The sequence below is a fragment of the Dendrobates tinctorius genome, unplaced genomic scaffold (genome assembly GCF_039654945.1).
Source record: "Dendrobates tinctorius isolate UK_male_01 unplaced genomic scaffold, ASM3965494v1 ptg000226l, whole genome shotgun sequence".
NCBI classification, from domain to species: Eukaryota; Metazoa; Chordata; class Amphibia; order Anura; family Dendrobatidae; genus Dendrobates; species Dendrobates tinctorius.
The window spans coordinates 5,504,740-5,524,692 of NW_027361893.1; the positions used below are offsets into that span (position 1 = coordinate 5,504,740).

The 19,953-nt window shown below is 44.7% G+C and overlaps 1 protein-coding gene and 1 long non-coding RNA gene across 2 annotated transcripts in view; one reads left to right on the top strand and one right to left on the bottom strand.

The window, feature by feature from the left end:
- LOC141059269 (uncharacterized) overlaps positions 1-19,953 on the bottom strand; it is a 1,095,346-nt gene that overhangs the window by 377,766 nt on the left and 697,627 nt on the right. The window lies entirely within an intron of this gene.
- The window catches only part of LOC141059270 (uncharacterized), a 49,967-nt gene continuing 37,470 nt past the window's right edge, over positions 7,457-19,953 (top strand). The window contains exon 1 of the long non-coding RNA XR_012222405.1: positions 7,457-7,570. This is a non-coding gene — a long non-coding RNA (uncharacterized lncRNA). The remainder of the gene's footprint in view (positions 7,571-19,953) is intronic.

Sequence of the window (19,953 nt, forward strand, 5' to 3'; positions counted from 1 at the left end):
ATGCTTCTGTTAATACATCCTAGAATTGCATTTGCCTTTTTTGCTGCTGCATCACACTGTTGACTCATATTCAGTCTGTGATCTATTAGTATACCCAAGTCTTTTTCACATGTGCTGTCACTTAGCCCTATTCCTCCCATTCTATATATGCTTTTTTCATTTTTATTGCCCAGATGTAGTACTTTGCATTTCTCCCTGTTAAAAACCATTCTGTTAGTTGCTGCCCACTTCTCCAGTTTATTTAAATCTTTTTGAATCCTCTCTCTCTCTTCTCTAGTATTAGCTATCCCTCCTAGCTTTGTGTCATCAGCAAATTTAATCAGTTTACCCTCAATTCCTTCATCTAAATCGTTGATAAAGATGTTGAACAATACAGGGCCCAGGACAGAGCCCTGTGGTACCCCACTTGAGACATTCTTCCAACTGGATGTGCAGCCATTTACGACCACTCTTTGGGTCCGATCACTAAGCCAGTTATGAATCCACCTAACAGTTGCCTTGTCCATTCCATACTTAGTCATTTTTTCAATAAGGATTGTATGAGAGACTTTGTCAAATGCTTTGCTGAAGTCAAGATATACTATATCTACAGCATTTCCTTGATCCACCCAATCAGTAATACCATCATAGAAGGAAATTAAATTAGTCTGACATGACTTATTAGTTACAAACCCATGCTGACTCTGTTTAATCACTTCATTCTTATCCAGGTATTGACATACATGTTGTTTAATAATTTGTTCAAAGATCTTTCCTGGTATAGAAGTCAGACTCACCGGCCTATAGTTGCCTGGGTCCACCTTCTTCCCCTTTTTGAAGATAGGAACAACATTTGCTCTTCTCCAGTCTTCTGGCACTTCTCCTGTTCTCCAAGAATTTTCAAAGATTATGGAGAGGGGTTCAAAAATATCTTCTGCTATCTCCTTCAGTACTCTGGGGTGTAATTCATCTGGACCTGGAGACTTGAATACATTTAGGTTAGCTAAGTGTTTCCTCACTATCTTTCTGTTTATAGATATCCTGGATTCTTCTATTCCCTTAATAGGACAGTGAATAGCAGTTGATGTTACAGGTTGCAGGTTATTTATTTCCTAATGCTTCACAATTATTTCTTTTTTGATGGAGATTTTTTTCTACAATGCAGAGGAGTATCAATGGGCGGCAAACATTCGCCATCGGTGGCTAATCTTGTTATGTCGCACTGGGAGGAGGTAATTCTGTATTCTGACAATAATCCATTTTTGTCTAGTATTTTTCGGTATGGCAGATTCATTGATGATACACTCCTTATTTGGAGTGGTGATGTATCTGCCATACCAGAACTAATAGAATATTTCAACTTTAATGATTTCAATCTCAAATTTACATTTATGATGGATCCACATGTAATTTCGTTTCTGGATCTTAAACTAAAAGGTATTGCAGGTGCTGTCATCAGCACTGCTACATTCTGCAAGCCACTTTCTGGCAACACCATTTTACATGCATCTAGTAGCCATCCCGGGCACACTATTAAATCTATACCAGTGGGGGAGCTCACTAGAATCACTAGAAATTGCAGTGATGACAATACCCTGAAAGGAGAAATTGAGTCATGCTGCAACAAGCTGAGCAAGAGGGGTTACTCTAATTGGTGTCTTGATAGAGCAAAGAAAATTGTACAAAAGAAAAAAAGACATGATTTGTTATTGCCAAAGGTATATAATAATGATAAAAATCCAGATAAGATGGTTTGCTCTATCAATATAGTTCTCAGTTTAACACCATTAAAGCACTCTTCTTGAAACATTTACCTATTCTGTTTGAAGATGAGGTTCTGTCTAGCATTTTATCTAACTGCTGCAGAGTGGTTGCTAAAAAAGCCAACACCTTATCAGACATAGTGTCTCCTAGCTTTTTTAGCTCTAAAACTGGATCTCGGACATGGCTACACTGCTGCGGTTTTTACCGCTGCGGTACATCCAGATGCAGAACATGTGCACATTCTAATAATGTTCATTCCTTTTTTGATGGTACTAAGTGTAATGAACATAAAATAAAACAATATATTAATTGCAATAGTAAAAATGTAGTATATGTGATTGTTTGCTCCAAATGCAACTTGAGATATGTGGGCTGCACATCTCGCATGCTCAAGACTCGCATATCTGAACATATAACTGACATCTTATCTCCTTCCAGTATTAATCGTTCCATCTCATCTGCATCCAGACACTTCATTAATGAACACCAAAGAAGTACTGAATTTTTTCGTGTCATGGGCATTGAGAGAATAACACCACATATAAGAGGTGGAGATCTGAAAAAACGTCTTCTAACACGCGAAGCATATTGGATTTTCTATCTAAATACATGCTTTCCAAATGGATTGAATGCCAGAAGAGAAATTATGTTTCATTATTGATGTTATTATAATTGTATATATATATATATATATATATATATATATATATATATATATATATATATATGCACAAAAAAACTTTTAAAAAAATTGTTTGGTTTTTTTTTTTTTTTTATTCTTTTTTGTTTTCTTTTTTGGCTCCCCCCTCTTTTCACAAAAAATGTGTTTTACTTTGTAATGTTATTTTTTATATCTCACACATGTTTCCCTCTCCCCTTTTTTTTTTTTTTCTCCTCCCTTCACACCATGTGTTTGTAATTTACTGGGTGTGAAGAGTATATATTGCAGTAACACCCAAGGGAAGTAGTTTTGAGAAAGAACAAGCTATTGTTCGAAACGCGTAATCTACTACTTGTTACTCATGTGAACACACCATTTTTTGCTCTGTTTTGGACTTGTTTTTAACAATAAATTGGACTTGAATTTGCAAAGCTGGACCTTTTTTCTTTTTCCTTGGTTACTGCGTGAAGACTGCACGTGGTCCGGGCTATCCACTACACATGCCTTCAGGTGAGCTGGCCTTTTTTTTTCTTTTTTTTTTTCTCTTTTTGAATGTTCACTGCTGAGGCCTGTCTAACCTGGGCCCCTTTCAAGTTTGAGTTTACCTCCGACCAAATTGTTTTTAAACGATGTGTGTTTTTCTCTACCCCAGGGAGCTCTGACATTCTGGCCGAGAATGAACCAAAGAGCGGATGCAGCCCGTGGTTGCAGAAAAAGGGGGTAGACTTAATGGAGTCCTGATACTGATTATTTAGGGCAAACTCGGCTAGTGGCAGATGTTCCACCCAATCTGACTGGTGTTCTGAGACGTAGCAGCGAAGGTATTGCTCCAGAGCCTGGTTGATACGCTCGGTTTGACCATTGGTTCCGGGGTGGTAAGCCAAGGAAAAAGACAGCTCAATACCAATGTGTTTACAGAACGCCCTCCAGAACTTTGACACGAATTGGGTACCCCTGTCGGACACAATATTGACCGGGGCACCGTGTAAACATACCACATGTACAATAAACAGTTTACTCAGCGTTTCGGAGTTAGGTAGCCCCGACAGGGGGACAAAATGACATTGTTTGCTGAACCTGTCCACCACCACCCAGATACACGTTTTCCCATCTGAGGACGGCAGGTCAGTAATGAAGTCCATGGAGATGTGGGTCCATGGAGTCTCGGGGGTGGGCAAGGACTGGAGCCAGCCGGCAGGGCGATAATGGGAGGACTTGGCACAGGCACAGACTTCACATGCTAAAACATATTCTTTGCAGTCCTTAACCACCGTCGGCCACCAAAAATTCCTAGTTATCAGTCTGGTGGTATTATTAAGACCAGGATGGACTGCCAAGACAGAGTCATGTGATTCTCTAAGAACTTGTAGGCGAAACGCAGGTGGAACGAACAATTTGTTGGGAGGGCGTAGTGTCCGGGGCTTGTTCTGGGGATTTACGGATCTCCTCCAGAAGGTCCAAAGACACTGCGGACACAACGATCCCAGTGGCCAATATCGGAACTGGTTCACAGTCCTCAGCTTGTGAGGGGCAAAAACTGCGAGAGAGGGCATCGGCCCTCACATTTTTTGTACCAGGGCGGAAGGTGATTATAAAATTAAACCTAGAGAAAAACAATGCCCACCTTGCAGGTATGTCAGGTTCTTATGATCAGTAATTACCGTGATCTTGTGTTTGGCGCCCTCAAGGAAGTGACGCCATTCCTCGAAGGCCCATTTGATTGCCAATAGTTCTCGATTACCTACATCATAGTTTTTCTCCGTGGAAGAGAATTTGCAGGAAAAAAAAACACATGGGCGAAGCTGAGTGAGGGATGTAGTGCCTTGTGATAGCACTTCTCCCACTCCGACTTCAGAGGCATCCACCTCCACAATAAACGGACGGTCCAGATCCGGCTGAACCAAAACCGGGTTGGCCACAAAGCACTCCTTTAACGTAGAAAATGCCTGAATTGCCTCAGGATTCCAATTGGCCACGTCCGCCCCTTTCTGGGTCAGATCCGTGAGTGGCTTGGCAATCTCTGAGAAACCCCTGATAAACTTGCGGTAATAGTTAGCAAACCCCAAAAATCGCTGCAGTGCTTTCAGCGATTTGGGTTGCACCCAAGCCTTAATAGGTTGGATCTTGGCAGGATCCATGCAGAAGCCTTTGCCTGAAACCATGTATCCTAAAAACTGTACCTCCTCAGCAAAAAAGACACATTTCTCCAGTTTAGCAAACAAGGAGTGCTCACGTAGTCTCTGCAGCACAGAACAGATGTGTTGAGCGTGTGTCACAGGGTCGGCAGAGTAAATCAGAATGTCACCTAAATACACCACGACATACACCCCACAAATGTCTCTGAAAATATCATTAACAAAGTTCTGGAATACGGCAGGTGCGTTACTGAGTCCGAACGGCATTACCAGGTACTCAAAATGGCCAAGGGGTGTATTAAAGGCCGTTTTCCACTCATGTCCCTTTCTTATGCGGATCAGATTATATGCCCCCCGGAGGTCAAGTTTATTAAACCAATGGGCTCCTGTTAGCTGATTAAAAAGATCAGGGATGAGTGGAAGCGGATACTGGTTTTTTATAGTGATTGCATTCAACTCCCGATAATCAATGCAGGGTCTGAGACCACCATCTTTCTTCTCCACAAAGAAGAACCCGGCCCCAACTGGAGAAATGGACGGTCTGATAAACCCTTTTCTTAAGCTGTCTGCAATATAGTCATTCATGGCCTGACGCTCTGGGCCAGAGAGATTAAATATTCTTCCCTTAAGGAGACGGGATTCCGGAATCAGGTCTATGGGGCAATCATACTCTCTGTGAGGGGGTAGCTTTTCAGATTCTACAATAGAAAAGACATCCTCAAAATCTCTGAAAGCAAACGGTATGTGGGGGGTTTTAACCTTAACTTGGTTTACTGCCAAGGATATGCAATTTTCCTGACACTATGGGCTCCAGCGTATAACGTCACGCAAATGCCAGTCGATGACAGGATTGTGCTGGCGTAAGCACGGCATGCCCAGAATAACTGCAGAGGATAAATTGTCCATCACAAAAAATGACAAGCTCGGTATGTAAGGCTGTGTGCACACGCTGCGGATTTTGCTGCGGTTGCGCAGCGGTTTTTGCTGCGGTGTACAGTACCATGATTCCCTATGGGAATCAAAAACCGCAGTGCAGACGGTGCGGAATTTTCCGCGTGGATTATCTGCGGTTTTCAATCCGCAGAAAGAATTGACATGTCAATTCTTTCTGCGGATTCTCCTGCGGTTTGCCATCTCCTCTATTGAGGAGATGAAAAACCGCAGGACAAAACCGCAGAGCAATCCGCAGGTAAAACCGCAGGTCTTTTGACCTGCGGTTTCACCTGCGGATTTTACAAAATCCGCGCGGATGAATCCGCACCTAATCCGCAGCGTGTGCACACAGCCTAATTTTCCCACAGACATAGGAACTTTGGCAGTAACAAATTTAACCCCCTCCTGAATAATAGACGTGCCATTAATAGCCGTGGTTTTAATAGGGGCGTTAAGTTTTAGTAGTGGTACACCCAGATTCCTAGCAAAGAATCCATAAAATTTCCTTCAGACCCACTATCCACATACGCGTTTAAACACAGCGTTTTCTGACCACATGAAACTGAGATAGGTAGCAAAACTTTAGCCGCATCTGCGGGCAATACCTGAACCTCTGGACAACCACAGCCAGAGTAGTGGCCCAGAGGCCGACGTCCCAGGAGCATGGATCTCTGATGTGCAGCTCTCTCCCTGAGGACTCCAGACTGCAGCATGCTTGTGCAGGAAAATGAGAGTGATCTTCCAGACTGTGCAATGCAATAGGTGTTCAGGCCAAAAATCAGCTCAGTCAGAAGAAGGAAAAAAAAAAAAAAAAATTCTGGGAGACTGCTTTTGTATATGTTGGATATATACACAAGAAGCAGTTTATAGTTATGGCCGGATATAATGTAACGTCCGTCTGCAAGTCTGGGCTGCAGTAAGACAGCACCCCGAGCAACCCCGATACCCTTTACCCCTATACAGGGATCTGGATTTACAGCAGAGCAGGAGGTAGCTGTCTGAATGTGAGCAGCAGCCAGAGCAGGACGGCCGCCAGAGAGGGGTTAAAAAACGGGACCAAAAGCGTAGTTGGGAATCCAAGTCTTAACCAGGCGGACAGCGAAGGTACAAAAAACGGCAGGCAATAGCAGAGTCAAATTCAGGCCGAGGTCAGAGTCATAAACCTTGAGGACGGCAGAGGTACAGAATCGTTAGGCAGTAGCGGAGTCAGAATATCCAGGCCGAGGTCACAAAACCAGGAGAATAGCAGAAGTACAGAATCGTCAGGTAATAGAGGGGTCAGAAATCCAGTCTGAGGTCAGAGTTAAACAATAGTCAATCACAAAGTAGCACATAGGGAAACAAAGAATATATCTGGCAGCTTGCAAGACCAGTCTCAAAGTATTTGAGGGATCAGGTCATCCCTCACAGGCTCCCGGACTGCTGATGTCATCCGGACCGCCCCCAGGACCAGGTCGGATGGTGATGCACCAGCCCCTTCACGACTGACCGAGGAGCGGAGCCTGCGTCCAGCGGATGCCTGCGCAAGAGCCTCATCTCTATTGCCGCCATTACTCAGGGGTGAAGCACAGCGCCTCCCAGTGACCGAGGCAGGAACAGCAGGCTGTGAGTCAGCCGGTGATGGGACAGTCTGGCGCCTCCTAGTGGCCGAGGCCGGGATAGCAGACCCTGAATCAGACCGTGAAGTGACAGTCCGGCGCCTCCTAGTGGCCAAGGCCAGGACAGCAGGTCCTGAGTCTGACGGCGACGTGACAGTTATATATATATATATATATATATATATATATATATATATATACAGTGATTTGCTGAGAATATCTATAATGTTCAGTTTCAGCCTTAGATTTAATGTTTTCATTGTTTTTGGCTCCATCTAGTGACCAGAGTCATAACTGCAGTGTTATTGTGTGTTTTAGTTTCATTTTCTATTTCCCTCCATTCACAATGCTTTTTGGGAAAGTTGCAAGGCACCCTGGTAAGTTTGCAAAGGATCATGGTTTAGTCCAGCCCCCATTTTTCCCTCCAGTCCTCCATTTTCTCTCAAGCCTGCTTCCTGGGAACATCTCATTTCTCTACTCCCCTTGTGTGAGCCACAATGGTAGGTAATCATGCTTCCTATATCTAATTCCTATCTCATATTAGCCTGCTTAGATAGCTCCCTTGGTTAGCTATTAGTGCAGATAATGTATGTTATGCATATTATGTATTCCTATGTACCCTGTATTGACTCAGGGTATAATATATGTTTTTGTTGTAGTTTCACCACATCAATATACCACCACATTCAATAAAATACAGATTCAACTACATTCTCCCTTATTACACCCCGGTATAGCTACATGAAGTCTGCTTCATTAGGGAGGACAGAACATCTATTGTTAGTGTTTGTGTACCATGTGTTTTATTCACATAGCTTCACAGCACCAATATTAATGAACACTAATATATATATATATATATATATATATATATATATATATATAATATATATTATACATATATATTATTATACACATGCGGGCGCACACACACACACACACACACACACTACTACATGAACAGAGCACACACTCAGCTCTGCTACATACAGTATGTATATTTACATACACAGCTCTGCTACATATAATTTACATACACAACTCTACTACATATGTACATTTGCATATACAAACACTCTACAGACATTACCCCATTTTGCAATTCCTTCCAGGTCACGTGATTGAGTACATGATTATGATGCTAGTCACTTCTCACAACCAAGCTGTGCATCAAAATGGTAAAGGAGTCCAAGGTCAGAAGCCAGGAGGGTACATTGTAAACAGAAGGAAGAGACAAAAACATGGTCAGGTAACATTCCAATGTCAGAACACCAGGATGATAATGGATCAGAGCAGAAGGGGCTAAACAGTCAGGTGGTCAGAACGAAGTCCAAGGTCAGGCACCAAAAGATCAAGCATACAGAACTCAAGGCACAGGAGAACAAACCTCACAAGCTGAATGTACGTCTGCCAGTGGTCTGGGAGAAGGAGCTCAGTTAAGTAGAACGGCTTTCACCAGGAATAATGAACACCTGTAGACAGCCGACGCCTCCCCGTCTCAGGATGGATAGTCGAGCTGTCAATCAACACGCTGACAGCTCAGGCCCCTGTACCAGATTGGATGGTCAAGCTGTCAAAGTACTGACCGCTTCAGCACGCCCCTGTACCAGATTTGACAGTCGATCTGTCAGTAACCGCATCCCAGACACACTGAGGGATGGAACTGTGACAATGATCTAAAAACATCCTTGAGCTAGTCGGGTGGAAGGTTCTTCAGCTGCTCAGTCACAATGTGCAGCCTCTGTACAGGTCCCGGTAGCTTCTTTTCCTGCTCTGCACCAGTTAGACAACTGTAGAGAGCAGTTCTCCCAGTGATCAAGGACACTCAGCATTCTCCTCGGTCACAGGAAGCTGCCCCCAGTCTTTTTCCATCAATAGGGCTTGTTTTTTGCGTGACAAGTTGTACTTTTGAACGACACCATTGGTGTCCCCATATTGGGTACTCAAACGTGAAAAAAATTCCTGTAAAATTGCAAAAAAGTGCAATTCCACAACTTTGTTTGCATTATGTTTTTACCATGTTCACCAAATGCTAAAACTGACCTGCCATTATGATTCTCCAGGTCATTACAAATTCATAAAACACCAAACATGTCTAGGTTCTTTTTTATGTAAGTGGTGAAAAAAAAATCCAAAGTTTGTTAAAAAAAAAATAAAAAATTGCGCCATTTTCCGAGACCCATAGCATCTCTGTTTTTGCGATCTCGGATTGGGCGAGGGCTTATTTTTTGCTTGCCTAGCTGACGTTTTTATTGATACCATTTTGGTGCGGATACGATCTTTTGATCACCCGTTATTGCATTTTAATGCAATGTCGCATTGACCAAAAATTCTGGCGTTTTGACTGTTTTTCTTGCTACGCCGTTTAGCGATCAGATTAATCCTTTTTGCTATTGATAGATCTGGCGATTCTGAACGTGGTGATACAAACTGTGTATGTTTGATTTTTTTTATTGTTTTATTTTTAATGGGGCGAAAGGGAGGTGATGTGAACTTTTATATAATTTTAAAAACTTTTTTTTTTTACTTTTGGCATGCTTCAATAGTCTCCATGGGAGACTAGAAGTTGCCATAATCCGATCATCTCTGCTACATAGAGGTGATGAACAGATAGTATGTAGCAGAATTTCTCACTTGCTATGACCACCAACCACCGGCATTGACAACCATAGAGGTCTGCAGGAGACCTCTGTGTCACAGTCCAATTCTTGGATCCGTGTCAGAGTCTGGGTTCCCTCATGAAAACCTTTATTTTCAGGCTTCTGTGGCTTGATATGGGTTTTTGCCCCCCCGGTGGCCACAAGTGTCATTACATCTGGTACTCTAGTTTACCTTTTGCCCCCGGTGGTCAGTGGGGTTATAGCAGCTTTCGGCCCCTGATCATTTGACCATTCCCTTTTCCTATATAGGGTCACATGGTCTATGAGCAGGTGTTGGTAATAGCAGCATTTTTCCTTTTGGATGCGAACCATAGTGAAGTGAGCAGCGGGCTCTGAGGTGAAGAGCCACTGCTGAAACTGGTGTGAACTCTGACTGCCCGGTGTCCGCAGCAGAGTTAGATGGTGAAGGTGGCAGCTGGCTCTTAGGTGTTGAGCCACTGCGAAAAGTTTATCCGGTGATTCACTCTGCTGCCTGATGACTGCAGCAGAGCAAGATAAGCGTTTTGGTGTTTTTCCCTTTGGGTGTTGTGCAGTACACTTTATTCCCTGTCTCACCTCCTGGGGAGGGGGTTGGTGGTTTAGCTCAGGGCTAAACAGGAGATAGGGACAGGTCGGGGACTTGGGCCTCACTACATTTAAGTGTACCCCCAAGTTAAGGAAAGACGGGACACCTCCTTAGCCAGAGGGGCAGTTCAGGGGCCCAGGTTCCACGTCTCCTGTTATTTTCCTACTACCGCGTGACACTCTGGTTGTCATGCCAACTGATCAGTGACCCGCGATCACGTGAGGGGGGGTCACAGATGGGCGGATTTCGGGTCCAATGGCCAGAAGCCCACGTAAAATGCCGCTATCGGAGTTTGACAGCGGCATTTAATAAGTTAATAGCCGTGGGTGGAGTGCGATTACAGCCGCAGCTGTTTCAGGCACGTCAACTGTTCAAAACAGCTGACACATGGCGGGAAAAATGTGGGCTTACCACCGGAGCCCACATCAAAGGGGGAGACACAACATGTGCAGTACTAGAAAGGCACATGTCACAAAGGGGTTAAATTATATGACAGTCTGCTATACGTTTTTGTACAATGTCAACATACATAGTTTCTCCCTGAGTTTTTTTTAAGGGTCAACAAAATGCAATTTTCCAGTAATTCATTTCTCACAGTATGAGAAGGGGTTCTCTCTATGTGGGATTTTTGATGTTTGAAGGAATTATCAACTACTTGGATAACCCCTTCTCGTTCTTGATGACTGGTCCTGTTAAAATAAAAACACTTATGCTCACCTCCCGTGTCGGCACCATTCCAATGGTGTCAGCACTTGTATTCCCGGGGCTCATGGTAGTTTGTTACGTAACATGAGCCCTGCGCCCAGTGAGTGCTGGCATCACTGTCCCCACCTTCAGTCAAATCAAATATTAAAACGCAGCCATGGAGGGGGAGAAAAATAGAATTAGACTTACCGGTAATTCGGTTTCTAGGAACCTTCCACGACAGCCACTTTGGAGGTTGTCTCCCCGCCCTAATAGGGGACAGGAACACAAAGAGGTTAAATAACCCTCCCCTTCCTGCTACCTGTGTTTTTTCTGACATACTAGCATGAATAGTTACCGCCAGTAGAGCAGGAATCATCAGTCAACATATCATATAGGGAGGGAAACTAGTGCTGTTGTGGAAGGTTCCTAGTAATCGAATTACCGGTAAGTATAATTCTATTTTCTCTCGTCACCTTCCACGACAGCCACCTTGGAGTAATGCCAACGTTAATTCTTTAGGGAGGGACTACGGCTTGCAAGACGCGTCTGCCAAACATCAGATCCCTATCGAAATCCAGTCTATAATGTCTGGTAAAGGTGTGCACAGAGGACCAGGTGGCTGCTCTGCATATCTGCTCTGATGACGTATTTCCTCTTGCTGCCCAGGACGTAGCGACTGATCGAGTGGAGTGGGCTTTTAATGACTCTGGAGGAGAGCGATGTTTTGAAGAGTATGCCAGGGAGATGGACTGCTTGATCCAACCCGCTATCGTGTTCTTTGCCGCTTTCTTCCCTTTGTTTCTTCCCGAATACTAAAGGAACAGGTTCTGATCGATTCTCCAATCCTTAGTTGCTTCGAGGTAGCGGAGAACCACCCTGCGAACGTCCAGGGTATGAAACCTTCCCTCTTTCGGATTCGAAGGATTTGGGCAAAATGAGGGCAACACGATATCCTGGCTTCTATGAAAATCTGACACCACCTTGGGCAAGAAGGAGGGGTCTAGACGCAGTACTATACTGTCTGAATTGAGTAGGAGGTAAGGTTCCTGTACTGAAAGGGCCTGTAACTCCCCCACCCGTCTGGCCGATGTGATTGCCACCAGAAACACCGTTTTGAGTGTAAGTATTTTCAATGAGATTTCTGACAGGGGCTCAAACGGGGCCTGTGTTAGGCTAATTTCACACTTGCTTTTTTTTGCAGCGCGTTTTTCCCGCAAAAAAACGCATTGAAAAAATGCATACAAACGCATACATCTGCTGCGTTTTTTTCAAGCATTTTTATGAGCATGCATGAAAAAAACGCAGCGTTTTTATGCGTTTGTATGCGTTTAGTGCGTTTTTACCGCGTTTGCGTTTTTTCCAAACATTAGGTGGCCCCTCACACTAACCCAAACCATGACTTTACTAACCCTAACCCTGACCCTGACCCAAACCCTGACCCTAACCCTAACCCTGACCCTTAACCAAACCATACTAACCCTAACCCAAACCCTAACCCTAACCCAAACCCTGACCCTAACCCTAACCCTAACCCAAACCCCTAAATTCCATGGTTAACAAAAAAAACGCATGTGCAAAAAAACGCATACATAAGCATGCCAATGCGCACATATGCGCACCCATAGACTTATAATGGGTGTCTTGCTGTAAAAAAACGCATTGCGCGCGCATGCGTTTTTTTGAGGCAAGTCGGACGCCCAAAAAATGCAACAGGATGCATTTTGTGCGCCCGAGCGCATACCGCAAAAAATCGCATGCGCGCAAAAACGCATACAAACGCGTGTGTATGCGCACATAAGCGCATCCCATGCAAAGTATAGGAAAAAAAATCGCATGCGTTTTTTAGCGCTAAAATACCGCGAAAAAAAACGCAAGTGTGAAACCAGCCTTAGGCTATTGAGTACTAGATTAAGATCCCAGGGGGGAACCCGATCAGGAAGTGAAGGGCGAATCCTGCCTGCCGCTACCATGAACCGCTTGATCCAGCGGTGTCTAGCTAGGTCTTGGTCAAAGACAGCACTAAGGGCAGATACCTGTACTTTCAACGTACTTGGAGTAAGCCCTAACTCTAAGCCCTTCTGCAGGAAGTCTAATATTTGGGCAATATTTGGATGGAAGGGGTCAGGGGCCCCCGGGAGGCACCAGGAGCGAAATATCTTCCATATCTTGCCGTAAATTGCATTTGTCACCGGCTATCTGCTTTTTTGAAGGGTCCGAATCAACTCGTCTGATAACCCTTTGGCCTTCAGAATATTGGCCTCAATAACCAAGCTGCTAGCCGCAGCTTGGTCGGGTTCGGGTGTAATAAGGGACCCTGAAACAGGAGGTCGGTGTTCTGAGGTAGGAGCAAGGGACCCTCTTGGGCCATGTCCAACAGAGCGCTGTACCAGCTCTGTCCTGGCCACATAGGAGCCACCAGGATCGTTGTGACTCCATCTGCTCTGATCTTTTGTAATGTCCTTGCCAGCATTGGGATTGGGGGAAAGGCATAGGCCAGTCTGAAGACCCATGGATGGGCAAACGCATCCGTCCCCCGGGCTCCATACGTGGGACTGTGGGAAAAGAAAGTCGCCGCCTTTGCATTCTGCGCATTCGCGAACAGGTCGACTTCTGGGTCTCCCCATCTTGATGCTAGGGTTTGGAAGACCTCCTGGTTCAGGCACCATTCTCCTGGATGGAAGTCTTTCCTGCTCAGGAAGTCTGCTTGGATGTTTTCCGACCCCTTCAGATGTACAGCGGATACGGATAATAGGTTCTTTTCTGCCCAGAGGAAGATTCTTGCTGCTACATTCTTTAGACTGGCGTACCTTGTGCCCCCCTGGTGTTTGAGATATGCCACCGTGGTCACGTTGTCGGAGTATATCCGAATATGATTGTTTCTGACCAGGGCTGATGCGGCTTTCAGTGACTCTTCCACTGCTGTCAATTCCCTTAGGTTTGATGATCCGGATCTTATGTTCTGGGGCCACTGCCCCTGAAAGTATTAGTCTTCGACCACTGCCCCCCAGCCCCTCAGGCTGGCATCGGTACATAGTACCTTTAGAGGAAGTTGATCCCAACTTATTCCTCGTCTCAGGTTCCGGTAATTCAGCCACCACCAAAGGCTTGTTTTTACATGTTCTGGAAGTGGAATCCTCTTTGATAGGTTGTTCGGATACTTCTTCGCGTTCATCAGGACGTATGATTGGAGGACTCGCGTATGAGCTTGTGCCCAAGATACCGCCTGAATGCATGCTGTCAGGGAACCCAAGATGGACATGGCGTCCCTCAGTGTTGGCGCCCTCTGGTCTCTGAACCGGATTATTTTCTGCCGAAGGTCTCTTTGCCGATCTTCGGGGAGAAAGGAGGTTCTATCTGCTGAATCCAAGAGGATCCCCAGGAATTTTCTCCTCGGGGAAGGATAGAGGGCCGACTTTTGGAGATTCGGTATCCACCCCAGGCCTTCGAGTATTTGTAGGGTCCTTGATACGTCCTGGTTTAGCCGGATTACTGATGGTGCGACGATCAGCAGATCGTCTAGATACGGCACAATGCATATCCCTTGAAACCGGATAGAGATGACCGCTTCCCTCATTATCTTCGTGAACACCCTCGGTGCTGGGGATACCCCAAACGGCAGGGTGTTGAACTGGAGGTGGTGGATTCCTTGGTTGTGGGAGATCGCGAACCTCAGGAACTTCCGGTGGTCTGGATGAATGGGGACGTGATAATACGCATCCCTCAGGTCTATCGTGGCCATTTGCCAGTTTCGTCCAATCAGCGGTATCGCTGAGCTCACCAATTCCATCTTGAACCTTCGGTACTTGATGAAGTGGTTCAGGGGCTTTAGATTTATTATGAACCTGTGTTTTCTTGAAGGTTTTTTTATCCGGAACAGGCGAGAATAATGCCCCCTGCCCTCCTCTTGCGGAGGTACATAGAAGAACTCCTACGGGAAAAAGTGGTCTCATATCTGATGTATCAATATTTCCTGCAGGCTCGAGGACTGTGTCGGAGTAATTCTCAGGGCGTGTGTGGGGGGGTGCTCGAACTCCAGCTTCAGCCCAAATTGTATCGTGTTTAGGACCCACTGGTTTGCAGTTGTGGCCTGCCATTGGGCGAGAAACTGTGTGAGTCAACCTCCTACCCGGGAGTCACTGCTTCTCCGGGGGCTGCTGCTGTTGGGGCACAAGGATGTTTCTCCCTTTACCCCCTTTCGGGTAGCTCCATCGACCCGTCTTGCCCTTTCCCCTGAATGGCCTCTGGGAGGTCTGCTCTCTTGAGGGACGAAAAAAACCGCCTTTTGGTGGATTTCAGTTCCGGCAGTGCTTTATTCTTGTCCGAGGCTCTCTCTAGAATGTCATCTAGGACCGGCCCGAACACGTGGTGTCCTTGGAAGGGGATAGCACACAATTTTGTCTTGGAGGTGATATCACCCCCCATGACTTCAGCCACAAGGCTCTCCTGGCCGAGTTCGAAAGGACAAGGGACCTTGCTGCCACCCGTACCGTTTCTCCTGAGGCATCCGCTAAATATCCTGTTGCCTTCTGGAGAATTGATAGGGAGTCTAGGATTTCCTCTCTTGGGGTACCCCCCGATAGGTGGTCTTCCAACGTGTGTAGCCAGAAAAACAAAGATCTGGCTACACAGGTGGATGCAATATTTGCCTTGAGCAGGTTCGTGGAGGCCTCCCAGGACTTTTTAAGATGGCTCTCTATTTTCCGATCCATCGGATCTTTCAATTGGGAGGCATCCTCAAAGGGTAAGGACGTTTTCTTAGTGACCCTAAACACTTGAACGTCTATTTTAGGGATTTTCCCAAATAGAGCTATCACCCTCTAGGGGAAAACGGTTTTTTAGCTCAGAGGGCACAGTCAGTGCCTTCTCGGGGGAGGACCACTCCTGAGCTATTAAATCCTGTATGACCTCATGAACCGGGAAACCCCTTCTACCTCTGGGTTTCAACCCTCCAAACATCTCATCCTGCACTGAGAGTTTGACCTCCTCCTCCTCTAATCCCATGGTATTTCTCACCATGGACACCAACTCCTCCATATCCTCCGAGGAGAAATAATATTTTTTGGCATCATGACTGGAGGTGGACGTGGAGCCCTCATTCTCCCAGACATCCTCCGATCCGGAAGAACGGACCTCTCCCGAGTCTGAGTCAGCTTCCACAGGTGCTCTCTTCCGCTTTTTTGGGCCGGGCCCTGGGCCACGGGGGTCTGGGCTGCTATGAAGGTCTGCACCTACTGTCTGATGAGAGACTGTGTCTGACAGGATATCAGGACTCTTCAGACCTACAGATGACTACCCATTCCTGCTACTACATGTGGGGACAAATGACACCGCAAGAAACGACCTGGAAACCATCTGCAGAGACTTTGAAGACTTAGGAAAGAAAGTGAAAGAACTGGGAGCGCAGGTGGTCTTCTCTTCCATCCTCCCAGTGGATGGCCATGGAACAAGGAGGTGGAATAAGATTCTGCAGGTGAACAACTGGCTTCGTCGATGGTGCTATCAGCAACGATTTGGATTTATGGATCACGGAGGACGATGGACTACTTGCTAGAGATGGGGTGCACCTTACGAAGACTGGAAAACATGTATTTGGAAGTAGCCTTGCTAAACTTGTAAGGAGAGCTTTAAACTAGAACAACATGGGAAGGGAAGCAAAAGACCAGAAAAAGCCATACACCTGACAAATGCTATTGAGAACTCTGCTATTAGAAGTGGAAAGGAAGAACAAAGACAAAAGAATCTAATTAATAAAAATATTGGAGAAAGAGAAACCAAACTAAAATGTTTCTATACTAATGCACAAAGCATGGGCAACAAACAAGGAGAATTGGAACTACTAACACAGGAAAAGAAATATGATGTCATTGGAATCACTGAAGCTTGGTGGGATGATACACATGATTGGAATACAAGACTAGAAGGATACAACTTATTTGCAAGAAACAGACTTGATAAACGAGGAGGAGGTGTCGCATTGTATGTTAGAAACGCGTATATCTGCACAGAGATTGAAGCTTCAGAGACCGGGAGTTCTGTGGAAACTGGGTAAGAATACAAGGACAGAACAATGGAAAGGACACCATTGTAGGCATTTACTACAGGCCGCCTGTGCAAGCTGAAGATATGGATGAACTCTTTATGCATCAAATGGCTAAGTTCTCCAAAAAATATGACATAGTTGTCATGGGAGATTTCAACTATCCAGACATTTGTTGGGAATCTCTCTCAGGCAAAACTAACAGGTCAAGGAAATTCTTATCCTCTCTTGCTGACAACTATCTTCCAAAAGGTATGGGAGAAAACAAGGGGAACTGCTACCTTGGATCTAATCCTTATAAGCAGGGAGGAAATGGTTGAGGAGGTAAAAGTGGCTGGGACCCTAGGAGGTAGCGACCATGCTATTTTAGAATTTTGGATAACTAGAGGAGGAAGACCTGTGAAGACTCAGACGTCAAGGTTAGATTTCAGAAAGGCAGATTTTAAGGGATTCAGAAAGAGAATTGGAGGGATCCAATGGCTGGATATCCTTAAAGACAAAAATGTCCAGGAAGGATGGGAAATCTTGAAAAATGAAATTCTCAAAGCACAAATGTTAACAATTCCGAAAAGAGGGAAGAATAGGAAGCATTTAAGGAAACCTGGATGGATGAACACAGAACTTAAGCACATGCTAAAAAGGAAGAAAAAAATGTTTATAAAATGGAAAGAGGGAGGCATATCTAAAGAAGAATATAATGCTGTCTGCAGAACCTGCAGGGCACAAATCAGATTAGTAAAGCTGACAATGAATTGAGGCTTGCAAGAGATGTCAAAAGCAATAATAAAGGATTTTGGGGATATGTCAAAAGTAAAAGAAAAGCCAAAGATGCTATAGGATTTTTACAGGATGAAAATGATGAAATGGTAAGACAGGATGTTGAGAAGGCCGAACTTTTAAATTCCTATTTTGCATCTGTTTTCTCTCAGAAAGGAAATGTAACATCAACTGTTCTTCACTGTCCTATTAAGGGAATAGAAGAATCCAGGATATCTATAAACAGAAAGATAGTGAGGAAACACTTAGCTAACCTAAATGAATTCAAGTCTCCAGGTCCAGATGAATTACACCCCAGAGTACTGAAGGAGATAGCAGAAGAAATTTTTGAACCCCTCTCCATAATCTTTGAAAATTCTTGGAGAACAGGAGAAGTCCCAGAAGACTGGAGAAGAGCAAATGTTGTTCCTATCTTCAAAAAGGGGAAGAAGGTGGACCCAGGCAACTATAGGCCGGTGAGTCTGACTTCTATACCAGGAAAGATCTTTGAACAAATTATTAAACAACATGTATGTCAGTACCTGGATAAGAATGAAGTGATTAAACAGAGTCAGCATGGGTTTGTAACTAATAAGTCATGTCAGACTAACTTAATTTCCTTCTATGACGGAATCACTGATTGGGTGGATCAAGGAAATGCTGTAGATATAGTATATCTTGACTTCAGCAAAGCATTTGACAAAGTATCTCATACAATCCTTATTGAAAAAATGACTAAGTATGGAATGGACAAGGCAACTGTTAGGTGGATTCATAACTGGCTTAGTGATCGGACCCAAAGAGTGGTCGTAAATGGCTGCACATCCAGTTGGAAGAATGTCGCAAGTGGGGTACCCCAGGGCTCTGTCCTGGGCCCTGTATTGTTCAACATCTTTATCAACGATTTAGATGAAGGAATTGAGGGTAAACTGATTAAATTTGCTGATGACACAAAGCTAGGAGGGATAGCTAATACTAGAGAAGAGAGAGAGAGGATTCAAAAAGATATAAATAAACTGGAGAAGTGGGCAGCAACTAACAATGGTTTTTAACAGGGAAAAATGCAAAGTACTACATCTGGGCAATAAAAATGAAAAGCATATACAGAATGGGAGGAATAGGGCTAAACAACAGCACATGTGAAAAAGACTTGGGTATACTAATAGATCACAGACTGAATGAGTCAACAGTGTGATGCAGCAGCAAAAAAGGCAAATGCAATTCTAGGATGTATTAACAGAAGCATACAGTCTAGATCACGTGAAGTCATTATTTCCCTCTACTCCTCTTTGGTCAGACCTCATCTGGAATATGGTGTCCAGTTTTGGGCGCCACATTTTAAAAAAGACATCAACAAACTGGAGCAAGTTCAGAAAAGAGCGACCAGAATGGTGACCGTTCTGCAAACCCTGTCTTATGAGGAAAGGTTGCAGGATTTGGGAATGTTTAGTTTGCAAAAGAGAAGACTGAGAGGAGACTTAATAGCTGTCTACAAATATCTCAAGGGCTGTCACATTGTAGAAGGATCAGCTTTATTCTCATTTGCACAAGGAAAGACTAGAAGCAATGGGATGAAACTGAATGGGAGGAGACACAAATTAGATATTAGAAAAAACTTTTTGACAGTTAGAGTGATCAATTAATGGAACAGGCTGCCACGAGAAGTGGTGAGTTCTCCTTCTATGGAAGTCTTCAAACAGAGGCTGGACAGACATCTGACTGGGATGATTTAGCGAATCCTGCTTTGAGCAGGGGGTTGGACCAGATGGCCCAGGAGGTCACTTCCAACTCTACGATTCTATGATTCTATGTATGCAGGATATTTTGCGTACAGGGTTGGCATAACTTTTTCCTGTAGTCAGAAGGAAACCTGGCACCACAAATACCACACTTGCGGGGATTTTTAGGGACCAAGGCCTTGTCTTCCTGCAAGAAGAAGAGAGGCTCACTCAGACCTATGCCACCATAGTTTGACAGAGAAGGGACCAGCCCTGCTACTCACTGTAGGAGGGGGAACACCGGGTTCCGCAGACGCTGCAGCTGAGGGTTTGTCACCATCCATGCTGAACACACCACAGACACACTGCGCTTACCTGGAGCTGCTGCACCCTTTTGATGGTGTTGGCGTTTCAATCTGTGGTGCTACTCACGTGTCCCTGGGGAGGACGCTGGTCGACC